Source organism: Rhinopithecus roxellana, chromosome 10, assembly GCF_007565055.1.
Source record: "Rhinopithecus roxellana isolate Shanxi Qingling chromosome 10, ASM756505v1, whole genome shotgun sequence".
In the NCBI taxonomy this organism is placed as follows: Eukaryota; Metazoa; Chordata; class Mammalia; order Primates; family Cercopithecidae; genus Rhinopithecus; species Rhinopithecus roxellana.
In genome coordinates this window covers 44,262,262-44,278,519 of record NC_044558.1, presented here as the reverse complement: position 1 = coordinate 44,278,519, position 16,258 = coordinate 44,262,262, and the positions used below count along the sequence as shown (strand labels likewise).

General features: G+C 37.9%; 1 protein-coding gene and 1 pseudogene across 6 annotated transcripts in view; both read right to left on the bottom strand.

The window, feature by feature from the left end:
• GRIP1 (glutamate receptor interacting protein 1) overlaps nucleotides 1-16,258 on the bottom strand; it is a 761,679-nt gene that overhangs the window by 209,633 nt on the left and 535,788 nt on the right. The window lies entirely within an intron of this gene.
• LOC104675476 lies at nucleotides 7,207-13,105 on the bottom strand (annotated as a pseudogene).

Genomic DNA, 16,258 nt, shown 5'->3' with positions numbered 1-16,258 from the left:
AGCAGGGGGCAAGTTGAAGTGTAGAGTTTTTGTTAGTTTTCTTTTTGCATGTTTGTTTATGCAATCAGTGTTAAGTAGTCATCAGTTTAAAATAATGGGGTATAAGACAGTATTCGCAAGCCTTATGGTAACCTCAAATTGAAAATATACAACAGATACATAAAGTATAAAAAGGAAGGGATTAAAACATACCACCAGAGAAAAATTACCACTAAAAGGAAGACAGGAAGGAATGACAGAAAAAAAAGAAGACCACGAAACAACCACAAAACTAATAACGAAATGGCAGGAGTAAATCCTTACTTATCAATAATAACATTGAATGCAAATGATCTAAATTCTCCAATCAAGAGACACAGAGTGGCCGAATGGATAAACAATAAGACTCAACTATCTCTTGTCTACAAGAAACACACTTCACCTATAATGACTCATATAGACTGAAAACAAGGGATGGAAAAAGACATTCTATGCCAATGGAAACCAAAAAAGGGCAGCAGTAGCTATATTTCTACCAGACAAAATAAATTTCAAGACAAAAACTGTAAGAAGAGACAAAGAGGGCTCATTATATAATGATAAAAGGGTAAATTCAGCAAGAGGATATAACCATTGTAAATATATGTACACCCAACACCAGAGCATGCAGATATACAAAGAAATATTATTAGAGCTTAAGAGAGAGATAGAACTCAATACAGTAATAGCTGGTGACCCTACTTTCAGGATTGGACAAATCATCCAGACATAAAATCAACAAAGAAACAATGGACTTAATCTGGACTACAGGTCAAATGGACCTAATTGATATCTACAGAACATTTTATTCAACAGTTGCAGCATACACATTCTCCTTAGCCCGTGGATCATCCTTGAAAATAGATCATATGTCAGCACAAAACATATTTTTAAAAATTCCCAAAAACTGAAATGGTATCAAGTATATTCTCTGACCAGAATGGAATAAAACTAGAAATCAGTAACAAGAGGAATTTTAGAAATTCAACAAACACATGGAAATTAAACAGTATGTTCCTGAATGACCAATGGGTCAATGGGGAAATTAAGAAGAAAACTAAAAAATTTCTTGAAACAAATCATATCAGAAACAAAACATACCAAATCCTATGGGATACAGCAAAAGCAGCACTAAGAGGGAAGTTATAGCTATAAACACTACATCAAAAAAAAAAAAAAAGAAAAAGAAAACCTTCAAATAAACAACCTAAGAATGCATCTTAAAGAATTAGAAAAGTGAGAGCAAATCAAACCCAAAATTAGTAGCATGAAAGAGCAGAAATAAATGAAACTGAAATGAAGACAATACAAATGATCAATTAAAAGTTGTTTCTTTTCTTTAAAGTTAGTTTTTTGAATAAACAAAATTGACAAACCTTTAGCCAGACTATGGAAAAAGAGAGAAGACCTAAATTAATAAAATCAAAGATGAAAATGAAGACATTACAGCTGATACTACAGAAACTCAAAGGATCTGTATTAGTCTGTTTTCATGCTGCTGATAAAGACATAACAAGACTGGGTAATTTATAAAGGAAAAGAGGTTTAATGCACTCACAGTTACACATGGCTGGAGAGACTCAATCATGGCAGAAGGCGAAAGGCATCTCTTACATGGTGGCAGGCAAGGGAGAATGAGAGAGCCAAGCAAAAAGGGAAACCTCTTATAAAATCATCAGATCTTGTAAGACTTATTCACTACCATGAGAAAAGTATGGGGGAACACACCCCTGTGATTTAATTATCTCCTACTGGGTCCCTCACACAACATGTGTGAATTATGGGAGCTACAATTCAAGATGAGATTTGGGTGGGAAAACATCCAAAACATATGAGGATCACTAGAGACTACTATGGGCAAGTATATGCCAGTAAATTGGAAAATCTAGAAGAAATGTATAAATTCCTATATAAATAAAATGTACCAAGATTGAACCATGAGGAAATCCAAAACCTGAACTCACCAATAACAGGTAATGAGATTAAAGCTGTAATAAAATCTCCCAGCAAAGAAAAGTCCAGGACCTGATGCCTTCACTGTTGATTTTTACCAAACATTTAAAGAAGAACTAATGCCAATCCTGCTCAAACTATTCCAAAAAATAAAGAAGGAGGGAATACTTCAGAACTCACTCCACAAGGCCAGTATTACCCTGATACCAAAACCAGACAAAGACACAGGAAAAAAGAAAACTACAAGCCAATATTCCTAATAAATACTGTTGCAAAAATCCTCAACAAAATACCAGTAAATCAAATTCAAGACCACATTAAAAACATCATTCATCATGATCAAGTGAAACTTATCCCAGAGTTGCAAGGATGGTTTAACCTACACAAATCAATCAATGTGATATATTATATCCACACAATGAAGGACAAAAACCACATGATCCTTTCAATGGATGCTGAAAAAGCATTTGATAAAATTCAATATCCCTTCATAAAAAACCCCTCGAGAAACAGATTATAGCAAGAATATACCTCAACATAATAAAAGCCATATATGGCAGACCCACAGTTAGTATCATGCTGAATGGGGAGAAACTGAAAGTGGTTTCTCTAAGATCTGCAACATGACAAAGATTCTCAGTGTCACTCTGTTATTTAACATAGTACTGGAAGTCCTAGCTAGAGCAATCGGATAAAAGAAAGAAGAAAAGGGCATCCAAATCGGAAAGGAAGAAGTCAAATTATCCTTGTTTACAAATGACATGATTTTATATTTGGAAAACCCTTAAGACTCTACCAGAAACGTATTAGAACTGACAAATTCAGTGAAGTTGCAGAATACAAAATCTACATAAAAAATCAGTGGCATATCTATATGCCAACAGTGAACAATATGAAAAAGAAATTTAAAAAGTAATCCCATTTACAACAGCTAAAAAGAAAATTAAATAGCTAGGAATTAAAAGAAGTAAATGGTCTTTACAATGAAAACTTTAAAACCTTGATGAAAGAAATTGAAGAGGACACACAAAAAATGGAAAGATACTCCATGTTCATAAATTGGAAGAATCAATATTGTTACAATGTCCATACTACAGAAAGTAATCTACCAATTCAATGCAATCTCCATTGAAATATCAATGACATTCTTCACCGAAATAGAAAAAACAATCCTAAAATTTATATGGACCCACAAAAGACCCAGAATAGCCAAAAGTATCCTGAGGAAAAATAAAACTGGAGGGATCACATTACCTGACTTCAAAATATACTACAGTGCTATAATAGCCAAAACAGCATGGTACTGGCATAAAAACAGACACACAGACCAATGGAACAGAACAGAGAACCCAGAAACAAATCCATACACCTACAGAGAGCTCATTTTCAACAAAGGTGCCAAGAACATACACTGGGGAAAAGACAGTTTCTTCAATAATAACTTATGCTGGGAAAACTAGATATCCATATGCAGAAGAATGAAAGTAGACTCCATCACTTGTCATATACAAAAATCAAAGTGGATTAAATAATTAAATCCCAGACCTCAAATTATGAAACTACTACAAGGAAACATCAAGGGCACTCTCCAGGACATTGATTTGGGCAAAAATTTCTTGAGTAATTCTCCACAAACACAGGCAACCAAAGTAAAAACGGATAAATGGGATCACATCAAGTTAAAAAGTTCTGCACAGCAAAGGAAACAATCAACAAAGTGACGAGACAACCCACAGAATGGGAGAAAATATTTGTAAACTATACATCTGACAAGGGGTTAGTAAGCAGAATATATAAGGAGCTCAAACAACTCTATAGTAAAAATTTTAATATGATAATTCAATTTAAAAATGGGCAAAATATTTGAATAGACATTTCTCAAAAAAAGACAGACAAATGGCAAACAGGTATATGAAATGGTGCTCAACATCACTGATCAGCAGAGAAATCCAAATCAAAACTACAATGAAATATAATAACATCCCACCCCAGTTAAAAGAAAGGGAATAACAAATACTGGTGAGGACATGGAGAAAAGGGAAGTCTTGTACACTGTTGGTGGGATACAATCACAATGCAGAGCAGTTTGGTGGTTCCTCACAAAACTAAAAATAGAGCTACCATATGATCCAGCAATCCCTAGCAGCATATACCCATATACTGCTAGGTATATGCCCTAAAGAAAGGAAATTGATATATCAAAAAATATCTGCACTCCCATATTTATTGCAGCACTATGTACAACAACCAGGATTTGTAAGCAACCTGTGTTCATCAACAGATGAATGGATAAAGAAAATGTGGTACATATACACAATGGAGTACTATTCAGCCATAAAAAAGAATGAGATCCTGTCTTTTGCAACAACATGGATGGAAATGAAGGTCATTATGTTAAGTGAAATAAGTCAGGCACAGAAAGACAAACACATGTTGTCACTTGACTGTGGGAGCTAAAAATTAAAACAATTGAACTCATGGAGCTAGAGAGTAGAATAATGGTTACCAGAAGCTCGGAAGGTAGCGGGGGAGTGGAAGGAAAGTAGGGATGGCTAATGGGTACAAAAACATTAGAAAGAATGAATAAGATGCGGTATTTGATAACACAGTAAGTGACTACAGTCAATAATAATTTAATTGTACATCTTAAAATAACTAAAAGAGTATAATTGGATTGTTTGTAGCACAAAGGATAAGTGCTTGAGGTGATGGATTCCCCATTTACCATGATGTGATTATTATGCATTGCATGGCTGTATCAAAACATTTCACATACCCCATAAATATATATACCTACTATATATCCACAAAAATTAAAAACTAAAAAAAAAAAAAAAATACTGACTTAAAGAAATAGAAAATTATAACAATATGGTTAGTTATGATTATTTAGAAAAACAAAGGGTTAATCTGGGGCTAAGTTGGGACAGTCACTTGAAAAATATTTGCAAATGGTTCATTATGCCCTAACAAACCAGGCCTACTTGCCTCGCCTCTGGCAAGTGACTAAATCCTTGTGTGACCTAATCTCTGAACTGTAAAATAAGAGAACAGAGTATTTGGCTTAAAAAATTACCATATTTTATTGATTTTAAGGTGCCAGCAATTGTAAGACACGCTGTTACTTTATTTGCTGCTAAGAAAGAATATGGCTGGGTGTGTGGCTCACGCCTGTAATCCTAGTACTTTGGGAGGCTGAGGTGGGAGGATTGCTTGAGCTCAGGAGTTTGAGGCTGCTCTGGGCAACTTGGCGAAACTCTGTCTCTACAAAAAAATTTAAAAATTACCCAGGCATGGTGATGTGCTCCTGTAGTCCCAGTTACCTGGTGGGAGATGGGCGGGGGGCTGAGGTGAGAGGATTGCTTGAGCCTGGGAGGTTGAGGCTGCAGTGAGCCATGATTGCACTACAGCATTCCAGCCTGGGTCAGAGCAAGACCCTGTCTCAAACAAAACAAAACAAAACAAAACAAAACAAAACAAAACAAAACAAAACTGCAAAACAAAATGCTGTCAATCAAACTACAACATAATGCTTATCACTAAGATTGTTTAAGTATTATACTTATTAAATAATGCAAAGGGCATGCATGAAAAGAAAAATGTCAGTGAAATAAATCAGTCAAGGTACTCCTACAACTTTTCCACATTCACCCTCTGAACCAGTGTCATTGATATCCATATTTTCTATATGATATTGTCCTCATCACTAGTCCTTTGGGCCACCAAGAGCACTGTGATGCTGCATTTTTTACAGTGCTCCGTTACCGTCCCTTGGATTTTCTTTCAAGCTGCTGAGGCTCATTTGGCAAGTTTCAATTTTTTTTGAAAAATTACTTTATGAAGCCTGAAGAAATATTGAGTATAATTAAACTATAATCTAGGGTTAGAGACAACTTAATAATAGTTCAATTCCAAAAGAAAAGTTATTGCAGGTGAGACCATAATATTTCCCAACACGATTTCAAGACACTGTGCTCATTTCTCAAAATAACTCTGAGGAACCCATATTTACAGTAGAAGGAGTTTTTATGAAAAATCTGGCATTAAGTATCTTTGTTGCATGATTGTATATATATGTACATATAATACAACGTTAGATGCACCATCACCCCCCACCCCCCGCCGTACTGTTGAAAAATCCACATGTAACTTTTCACTACCCCAAAACTTAACTATTAATAGCCTACTGTTGACTGGAAGCTTTACTGACAACATAAACACATATCGTGTATGTTATATGTATGATATACTATATTCTTATAATAAAGAGAATTTTAAGAAGATCATGAGGAAGAAAACACATTTACTATTTATTAAGTGGAAGAGGATCATCATAAAGGTCTTCATCCTTGTCTCCTCATGTTAGGTAGGCTGAGGAGGAGAAAGAGGGGGTTAGACTTGCTATCTCAGGGGTGGCAGAGGTGGTAGAAAATCTGTTTACGTAGACCTGTGCAGTTCAAACCTGTGTTGTTCAAGGGTCAACTGCATATACTGTGTGTATGTGTTTGTGTATATATATACACACATATAATCCAACATATGAACTGTACACACACACACACACACAATCCAACATCATCAGAACTAGAAAACAGAAATTGTGTTCCTTAACATCAGTATTAGAGTGTGGAGTTTGAGGCTTGGATTTAGAAATGCTTTTCAATATGTAGGGTTTGGAAAAGGAGCAAACATCTTGTTTTCAAAACCTGAAGTTTTTCTGAGGACTTATGGCCAAAACTGCCACAGAGGAAAAAAGGGAAGCTTTTCCCACTGTAATTGTTCACCTGTGTCAGAAAGTCCCATATCCTGTGTAGATCTTGTAAATATTTTGCTAGATTTATGGCAAAGAGAGACATTGATGCTGCAACTGAAGCAAAACACAAACTTGAAAAAGAGAAGAAACCGAAGAAAGCAAAGAGAAGGAAATCCAATGGGAGACAAGTTTATTTCATGAAGATGGAAGATGGTGCATTTATGATGAACCATTACTGAATTATCTTGGTGCTGCCAAGCATTGGTTTAGGAATTTCTATTTATTTGATTTTTTTATGTTATTGCAAATGGTACTGCTTTTTAAATTTCCAATTATTCATTGTATAGAATTAAATACAATTGATTTTTAATTGTAAAAAAAAAGTCTCCTATCCCTGAGATAGGAACCATTGCAATAAGAAGGGAATGAACAGGTTCTCCCAAAGGGAGAATGTTGCTTAATTATGCTTACTGCCCTGGCTATCAGTTGTAAACTTCACATTTCCTAGCCCAATGCTTGGCAGCACCAAGATAATTCAGTAATGATTCATCATAAACCCAACATCTTCCATCTTCATGAAATAAGCTTGTCTCCAGTTGAATTTCCTTCTCCTTCCTTTCTTGGGTTTCTTCTCTTTGTCTTTTCTTTTTTTTTTTTTTTTTTTTTTTGAGACGGAGTCTCTTTCTGTCGCCCAGGCTGGAGTGCAGTGGCCGGATCTCAGCTCACTGCAAGCTCTGCCTCCCAGGTTCACGCCATTCTCCTGCCTCAGCCTCCGGAGTAGCTGGGACTACAGGCGCCCGCCACCTCGCCTGGTTAGTTTTTTTTTTGTATTTTTTAGTAGAGACGGGGTTTCACTGTATTAGTCAGGATGGTCTCGATCTCCTGACCTCGTGATCCGCCTGCCTCGGCCTCCCAAAGTGCTGGGATTACAGGCTTGAGCCACTGCGCCCGACCTCTTCTCTTTGTCTTTTCCAAGTTTGTGTTTTGCTTCAGTTGCTGCATCAATGTCTCTGATTTTTTTTTTTTAATACTTTAAGTTCTAGGGTACATGTGCACAACATGCAGGTTTGTTACATACGTATACATGTGCCATGTTTGTGTGCTGCACCCATTAACTCATCATTTACATTAGGTATTTCTCCTAATGCTATTCCTCCCCCCTCCACCCCACAACAGGCCCTGGTATGTGATGTTCCCCACCCTGTGCCCAAGTGTTCTTATTCTTCAATTCCCACCTATGAGTGAGAACATGCAGTGTTTGGTTTTCAGTCCTTGCGATAGTTTGCTCAGAATGATGGTTTCCAGCTTCATCCATGTCCCTACAAAGGACATGTACTCATCCTTTTTTATGGTTGCATAGTATTCCATGGTGTATATGTGCCCCATTTTCTTAATCCAGTCTATTATTGATGGATATTTGGGTTGGTTCCAAGTCTTTGCTATTGTGAATAATGTCGCAATAAACATACATGTGCATGTGTCTTTATAGCAGCATGATTTATAACACTTTGGGTACATACCCAGTAATGGGATCGCTGGGTCAAATGGAATTTCTAGTTCTAGATCCTTGAGGAATCTCCACACTGTCTTCCACAATGGTTAAAGTAGTTTACAGTCCCACCAACAGTGTAAAAGTGTTCCTATTTCTCCACATCCTCTCCAGCACCTGTTATTTCCTGACTTTTTAATGATCGCCATTCTAACTGGTGTGAGATGGTATCTCATTGTGGTTTTGATTTGCATTTCTCTGATGACCAGTGATGATGAGCATTTTTTCATGTGCCTGTTGGCTGCATAAATGTCTTCTTTTGAGAAGTGTCTGTTCAGATCCTTTGCCCACTTTTTGATGGGATTGTTTGATTTTTTCTTGTAAATTTGTTTAAATTCTTTGTAGATTCTGGATATTGGCCCTTTGTCAGATGGGTAGATTGCAAAAACTTTCTCCCATTCTGTAGGTTGCCTTTTCACTCTGATGGTAGTTTCTTTTGCTGTGCAGAAGCTTTTTAGTTTAATTAGATTCCATTTGTCTACTTTGGCTTTTGTTGCCATTGCTTTTGGTGTTTTAATCATGAAGTCCTTGCCCATGCCTATGTCCTGAATGGTATTGCTTAGGTTTTCTTCTAGGGTTTTTATGGTTTTAGGTCTAACATTTAAGTCTTTAATCCATCTTGAATTAATTTTTGTACAAGGTATAAGGAAGGGATCCAGTTTCAGCTTTCTACTTATGGCTAGCCAGTTTTCCCAGCACCATTTATTAAATAGGGAATCCTTTCCCCATTTCTTGTTTTTGTCAGGTTTGTCAAAGATCAGATGGTTGTAGATGTGTGGTATTATTTCTGAGGGCTCTGTTCTGTTCCATTGGTCTGTATCTCTGTTTTGGTATGAGTACCATGCTGTTTTGGTTACTGTAGCCTTGTAGTATAGTTTCAAGTCAGGTAGCATGATGCCTCCAGCTTTGTTCTTTTGGCTTAGGATTATCTTGGCAAATAATGTGGACTCTTTTTTGGTTCCATATGAACTTTAAAGTAGTTTTTTCCAATTCTGTGAAGAAAGTCATTGGTAGCTTAATGGGGATGGCATTGAATCTATAAATTACCTTGGGCAGTATGGCCATTTTCATGATATTGATTCTTCCTATCCATGAGCATGGAATGTTCTTCCATTTGTTTGTATCCTCTTTTAGTTTGTTGAGCAGTGGTTTGTAGTTCTCCTTGAAGAGGTCCTTCACATCCCTTTAAGTTGGATTCCTAGGTATTTTATTTTCTTTGAAGCAATTGTGAATGGGAATTCACTCATGATTTGGCTCTCTGTTATTGGTGTAGAGGAATGCTTGTAACTTTGGCACATTGATTTTGTATGCTGAGATTTTGCTGAAGTTGCTTATCAGCTTAAGGAGATTTTGGGCTGAGACAGTGGGGTTTTCTAAATATACAGTTATGTCATCTGCAAACAGGGACAATTTGACTTCTTCTTTTCCTAACTGATACCCTTTCTTTCTTTCTCCTGCCTGATTGCCCTGACCAGAACTTCCAACACTATGTTGAATAGGAGTGGTGAGAGAGGGCATCCCTCTCTTGTGCCAGTTTTCAAAGGGAATGCTTCCAGTTTTTGCCCATTCAGTATGATATTGGCCGTGGGTTTGTCATAAATAGCTCTTATTATTTTGAGATACGTCCCGTCAATATCTAGTTTCTTGAGAGTTTTTAGCATGAAGGGCTGTTGAATTTGTCAAAGGCCCTTTCTGCATCTATTGAGAGAATCATGTGTTTTTGTCTTTAGTTCTGTCTAAATGATGGAATATGCTTATTGATTTGCATATGTTGAACCAGCCTTGCATCCCAGGGATGAAACAAACTTGATCATGCTGGATAAGCTTTTTGATGTGCTGCTGGATTCGATTTGCCAGTATTTTATTGAGGATCTTTGCATCGATGTTCATCAGGGATATTGGTCTAAAATTCTCTTTGTTTGTTGTGTCTCTGCCAGGCTTTGGTATCAGGATGATGCTGATCTCATAAAATGAGTTAGGGAGGATTTCCTCTTTTTCTATTGATTGGAATAGTTTCAGAAGGAATGGTACCAGCTCCCTTTTGTACCTCTGGTAGAATTCGGCTGCGAGTCCATCTGGTCCTTGACTTTCTTTGGTTGGTAGGCTATTAATTATTGCCTCAGTTTCAGAGCCTGTTATTGGTCTATTCAGGGATTCAACTTCCTCCTAGTTTAGTCTTGGGAGGGTGTATGATGTGTCCAGGAATTTATCCATTTCTTCTAGATTTTTCTAGTTTATTTGTGTAGAGATGTTTATAGTATTCTCTGATGGTAGTTTGTATTTCTCTGGGATCGGTGGTGATATCCCCTTTTATCATTTTTTATTGCATCTATTTGATTCTTCTTTCTTTTCTTTATTAGTCTTGCTAGCCATCTATCAATTAAAAGCAGCTCCTGGATTCATTGATTTTTTAAACGGTTTTTTTGGTGTCTCTATCTCCTTCATTTCTGCTCTCATCTTAGTTATTTCTTGCCATTAGCTAGCTTTTGAATGTTTTCTCTTGCTTCTCGAGTTCTTTTAATTGTGATGTTAGGGTGTCAATTTTAGATATTTCCTGCTTTCTCTTGTGGGCATTTAATGTGATAAATTTCCCTCTACACACTGCTTTAAATGTGTCCCAGAGATTCTGGTATGTTGTATCTTTGTTCTCACTGATTTCAAAGAACATCTTTATTTCTGTCTTCATTATTTACCCCGTAGTCATCCAAAATTGACCACATAGTTTAACGTAAAGCACTCTTCAGCAAATGTAAAAGAACAGAAATTATAACAAACTGTCTCTCAGACCACAGTCCAATCAAATTAGAACCCAGGATTAAGAAACTCACTCAAAACTGCACAACTACATGGCAACTGAATGTCTCTGATTCTTAAGTTGAAAGTGACATCCTTCTAAAGGCAGTGGGATTCATATTTTTTCTGATCTTTCAACTTCTTATCTTCTTGATTATAGACATCTTCTTGGTATCTAAAAAGACTGCATTTTCCCCTGTTGCATATTTTGCATACATTACACCATTCCATTCCCCTTCAATTGAGTAAAAGGCTTCTCATCATTTGGAGAAAAAAAATCACAGTGGTAATTCTGTGTTTCCTTTCCCCAGAGAAAGATTCAGTGTGGAAGATGATATTTGCATTATCACCAGTTTTGGAATAATTAATATTGCTTCTCCTCCTGGTTCCATTTGGAGCACTGTGAGGATAGACCATCCTTAAACACTGGGGAATGTGAGGATGTAATGTTTCTCATAATTTAAACACAAGACACAGGGCTTGTGGCCCCACCCTATGTTGTTTATCCCAATTGACATCCTAAGGAATTTTGATTAGGTCCAGATATCAGCAATGAATTGAATCTTTTTGATAAACACTCAGCATAAAAGGCTGAAGTAGGTAGATGATGGGAAATCTGTTCAGCCACAAACTTTACATTGTTTTTGGAAACCCAGGGAACTAGTCCTTCTAAAACTAGCCCTTTGTTCTCTTTGGTATCATTTGGTAATGTGCAGTGACACTGAAAGATCTTGCTAAAATGGCTTTTTGGTAATCGATTCTTTCCTTCTTGCATGAATGGCTGAGAGGTACCATTTCATATTCTGAACTATTCAATCCCTGGTCACCAATGTTCGCAAAAAGGTTGGATATACAAAAAACGTCTACATATGCTTCTAAAAGAGATCCTCTTTCAAGCAAAAAATGTTGGAAGAACTACTTTAGTAAGATCTATACTAACCCTAACCTGTGACTAGAGGTACGTGATTACACTCTTATGCTCCTCCATGGACCCTTCCTTCTCCTCGTCAGCTCTCTCATCAGTGAATCAAATGAGTCAGCATCAGTTGTTCCATTGGATGTGAAAGAAGTAAACGATTCTGTGCTATCTGGGCACTTTAGTCTGTTTTCCGCACTGCCATGTGTCAAGATTGAGGCAGATTCAGAAGAATCTATTAAGTGCTTTGGGGATGAGCCATGTTGATGACATTCATCAGCATTGTAGAATTCATCTTCACTGCTGGAATAAGAGAACTCTGGGACTGTATTTAGAGAAGCCATTGACATGGCTTGGAGAAGTTAAGACTGCTACTAGGTGGTGAACGGTCACTGCCTCTATTATTTGGTGTTGGAGTCTAATGGTGTCCCAAGGTAACTAGTACAGGTCCAACTGGTCAGGAAGATGAAGTCTGCTCTGTCTTATGCAGTTGAGTAGGTTCCGGAGGTGAGACCGTCTGGGAAGGCATTGTGCTGATCATGGGTTCCAAGGGACTAGGTTGATACATTGCATCTACAAGATTAATAGTACTTATAATTCTATCTGTGTGCTTCTCAGCATTATTCTGGTCTTTAGCAATCTGCACCAACACAGTGCAGTGTTTAATTGAGTCTACCATGCTATTTGCTTCTCTTTAAGAGTTTCAATTTTCTTTCTCTATTTATTATCTTTGCAGTTTTGAAGCTTGTGATCAAAAAACTTTAATTGTTCTATCAAGATTTGTAGGTAAGCATCAGCCTCTGGCGCGGTGGTTCATGCCTGTAATCCCAGCACTTTGGGAGGCTGAGGTGGTTGGATCACGAGGTCAGGAGTTCAAGACCAGCCTGGCCAAGATGGTCTCTACTAAAAATACAAAAATTAGCTGGATGTGGTGGCAGGCACCTGTAATCCCAGCTACTGGGGAGGCTGAGGCAGGAGAATTGCTTGAACCCAGGGGATAGAGTTTGCAGTGAGCTGAGATTGCACCACTGCACTCCAGCCTGGGTAACAAAGTGAGACTCCATCTGAAAAAAAGAAAAGAAAGTTTCCTGTCAAAGTTTTGGACACCAGGAGCAAATCCTGAATCCAAATCTCTGGAGGTGACAGGAAGGAGGCAAGGAAAGCGTGACATCTGAGCCCATAGCCTGGCCTTGGGCAGGCACCAGGGACTGTGGGACTGAGGGGTGGAGGTTGGCCCTCTCCCAGACCCTCAGGTTATACTCACCCCACAAGTGTCGGCCAAGAAAGTCATTTGCAAGACCCCCACACTCTGTGCCTCCAGGAGAGGGGGCTGGGGACAGCTTCTGAGCACCCCTTTTCCTTCCCCACTTGATTGGATCCTCATTTGGCAAGTTTTGATACTTTTGCTTCTTGAACTTATGGAAAAGTGTCAACAGAACATTTTAGACAACAGTATATATTCCTTCCTCAGGTTTATTTCAGGTTTTATTCGTTTTCAGGTTTATTTCCTGAAACTTCAAGGAGTTATATTTATCCAATGATATCACCAGGAACTGTAACCAAGTTAAGTGCATGCACAGGCAATAATAATAATATTATGATTATCACATGTCTAAGAGCAACTATAAAATGCATCCCAGTTTCATGGTTGTTAAAATGTGTATGTTGGGGGGTAGTTTGTAGGCAATGTATGTATGTATGTATGTATGTATGTATTAGAGACAGGGTCTTACTCTGTCACCCAGCCTGGAGTGCACTGGTATGATCTAGCTCACTGCAACCTTGAATTCCTGGGCTCAAGTGATCCTCCAGCCTCAGCCTCCTGAGTAGCTGGGATTACCGGTACATGCCACCACGCCTGGCTAATTTTTAAATTTTTTGTACAGATGGAGTCTTGTTATTTGCTCAGGTCAGTCTCAAACTCCTGGCCTCAAGTGATCCTCCTGACTCAGCCTCTGAAAGTGCTAGGATTAGAGGCATGAGCCACCACACCGGGCCTCAACTGAAATTCTTCCAGGGAAGATAGAGACCAAACGGGCATATCTCTAAGTCCTAGGTCCCATCTTCAGCTACACTAGTCAGTTTTTCCCTCTTATTCCTCCACATAAGATTTTGAAAAGAGGTTTCTACTGCTAAAAAAACAAGTGTGAACCCCTGTCAGGTGAGAGGTATGGCCATTTCCAGCTTTAGCATTCTGTACGTCTGTAATAATGCTGCACAGGCTAAGTGACTGAGTCTTTAATTTCTGGGACCTTAACTGGCATAGGCTTCTTCCAAAGTCTTGGGAGGCATCCTAGCAATGTGTTCACAGCATCATATGGTTTTGTCAAATTCGAAAAATTATATTTTTGTATTTTTTTTCTTAAAGAGCCCCCTCTCCTCAAATTGTATAAACTTGAGGCGGCACAAAACCTAGATCTTCCTTTGATCATACAATTGTATATCCAGAGAGCACTTAAGTTGGCCAGAAGAGTCACATACATTTGATTCTCACAGAAACCCAGGATCCTACAAATGAAAAATCTGAAGCTTTTCAAGGTTAGACAACTTGCCTAAGGACAGGTATCAGGCAAATCCTTTTGCGAGGACTTAAAACTCTAACTTCAGTTCTCACTCCACATTCAGTCTTCTTTCTGCACTATCACTTTGGTTAACATGGGTTGTGTTGGCTTGACCAGGTTGCCAAAGTGACTCTTATCAAAAAAGAGTTCTGAATTCTAATGAAAAGTTCTAAGACTATTTTTCTTTTATTTTGAATGTAAACATGAAACTGCAAAATCAATTGTAGCTCAAGTAGCCTGTGAAAGTCACTTTCACACAATGTGTAAAAGAATATTTACTGATTTGTATTGAGTAAACGACCTGCCAAACCCTCACTTGGGAGGCCACACCAGTTCCAGAGAATAACAACTTTGTATTAAAATTCCAGAGAAATATGCCTGTTGAGTATCTTTTTTGTTGTGTTTATCTTTGTTAAGCTCAGTGATATATGCACATATAAGAACATATTTTTCTCATATCTGAAATCTGGATACATATTTCCTGAAAATGTATTACTACTCCTTTATTTTTTTCATTGCATATTTTCCTTTCACAGATTCATCATGTAGTCTGAATATAATACCCACTCTTGTTATTAAGCACAAACAGAAAAGAGGACAGTTTCCCTTTAAAAGCACAATGCCCTATTGATGCCTTTAAAAGTCATTAAAGAATATCTCACAAAGCCCATGAGAGCATTACAGTAATTGCTTCCCTTACCTAGGTGAAAAAGGACGTATCTGTCAAATAGAAAAGTGCAGAAGCAATTAACACCTTAATACTCTACTGGGAAATTGCCTGAATTAAAGAAATAACAGAGATGCTGCATGGTTATTGTATTTCTAATGTTTAGTTACTAATATGACTGTCCTCAGTCATTTCCATTTACTTTCCCCAGCACAACAGGGCTCGGAGTTAGGTATGGGCAGAGGGTGTATTTGGGTGTTTGCATATCAGGCACATATGGTTCTTCAGTCACATGTTTCAGAGGCTGAATGCAGAAGTAGGGCTGGCGTATGCACTTATGAAATCAATATATAGGGATACATACGTTTTAAATCAACTTTTCAGGCATAAAAAACCCCACACTTCTGGATTCTGTGCTGCCTCCCATGGAACTGCCTTATCAGTCCTCTTCCAGGGCTGGGGTACTCAACAGAGAGTTTATATTTACCAGGCCTTCCACAGAAACAGCGGAGGCACATGAACGAACTGAGAGTGAATCAAACAGGTAAAAACCCTCATATATCAGCAGCAAGATCTAGAAAGAGCCTAGCAGTCCAATTCATTATCTCTCCCTTTTCCAGGAGATGTTAGATGGTATTTATTGAGTACAGTCTAGGCACACCTATCTGGTTAGAATTTTGAGAGACACTGTAAAAGTAAACAGGGCCTGGGTCCCTTTTCCTTAGGAAGAAACAAACCTGTAGATTGTAGTAAAGGTAAAGTGTATTTCCTTCCTCCCACCCCACCCCCAAGCATGACTACTCTATGAGGGAACAGGGCAACTCTCAAGAATTCTCAGAGAAAATCATATGGGATGTTCTAGTTTCCATTTTTACACAAGTGAAATCAGACAAAAGTGAAAAAAGACAGTATGCAAAAAGAAAGTAGCAATGAACTCAGGACAGTGCTGAAGGAGGAGGGGGCAGTTGGTTCACCTTGTCTGGTGACAGAATAATCTCAGGTGACCTTCAAGAGCTATCTGGCTCAACACCTACTTCCATTTGGTTTT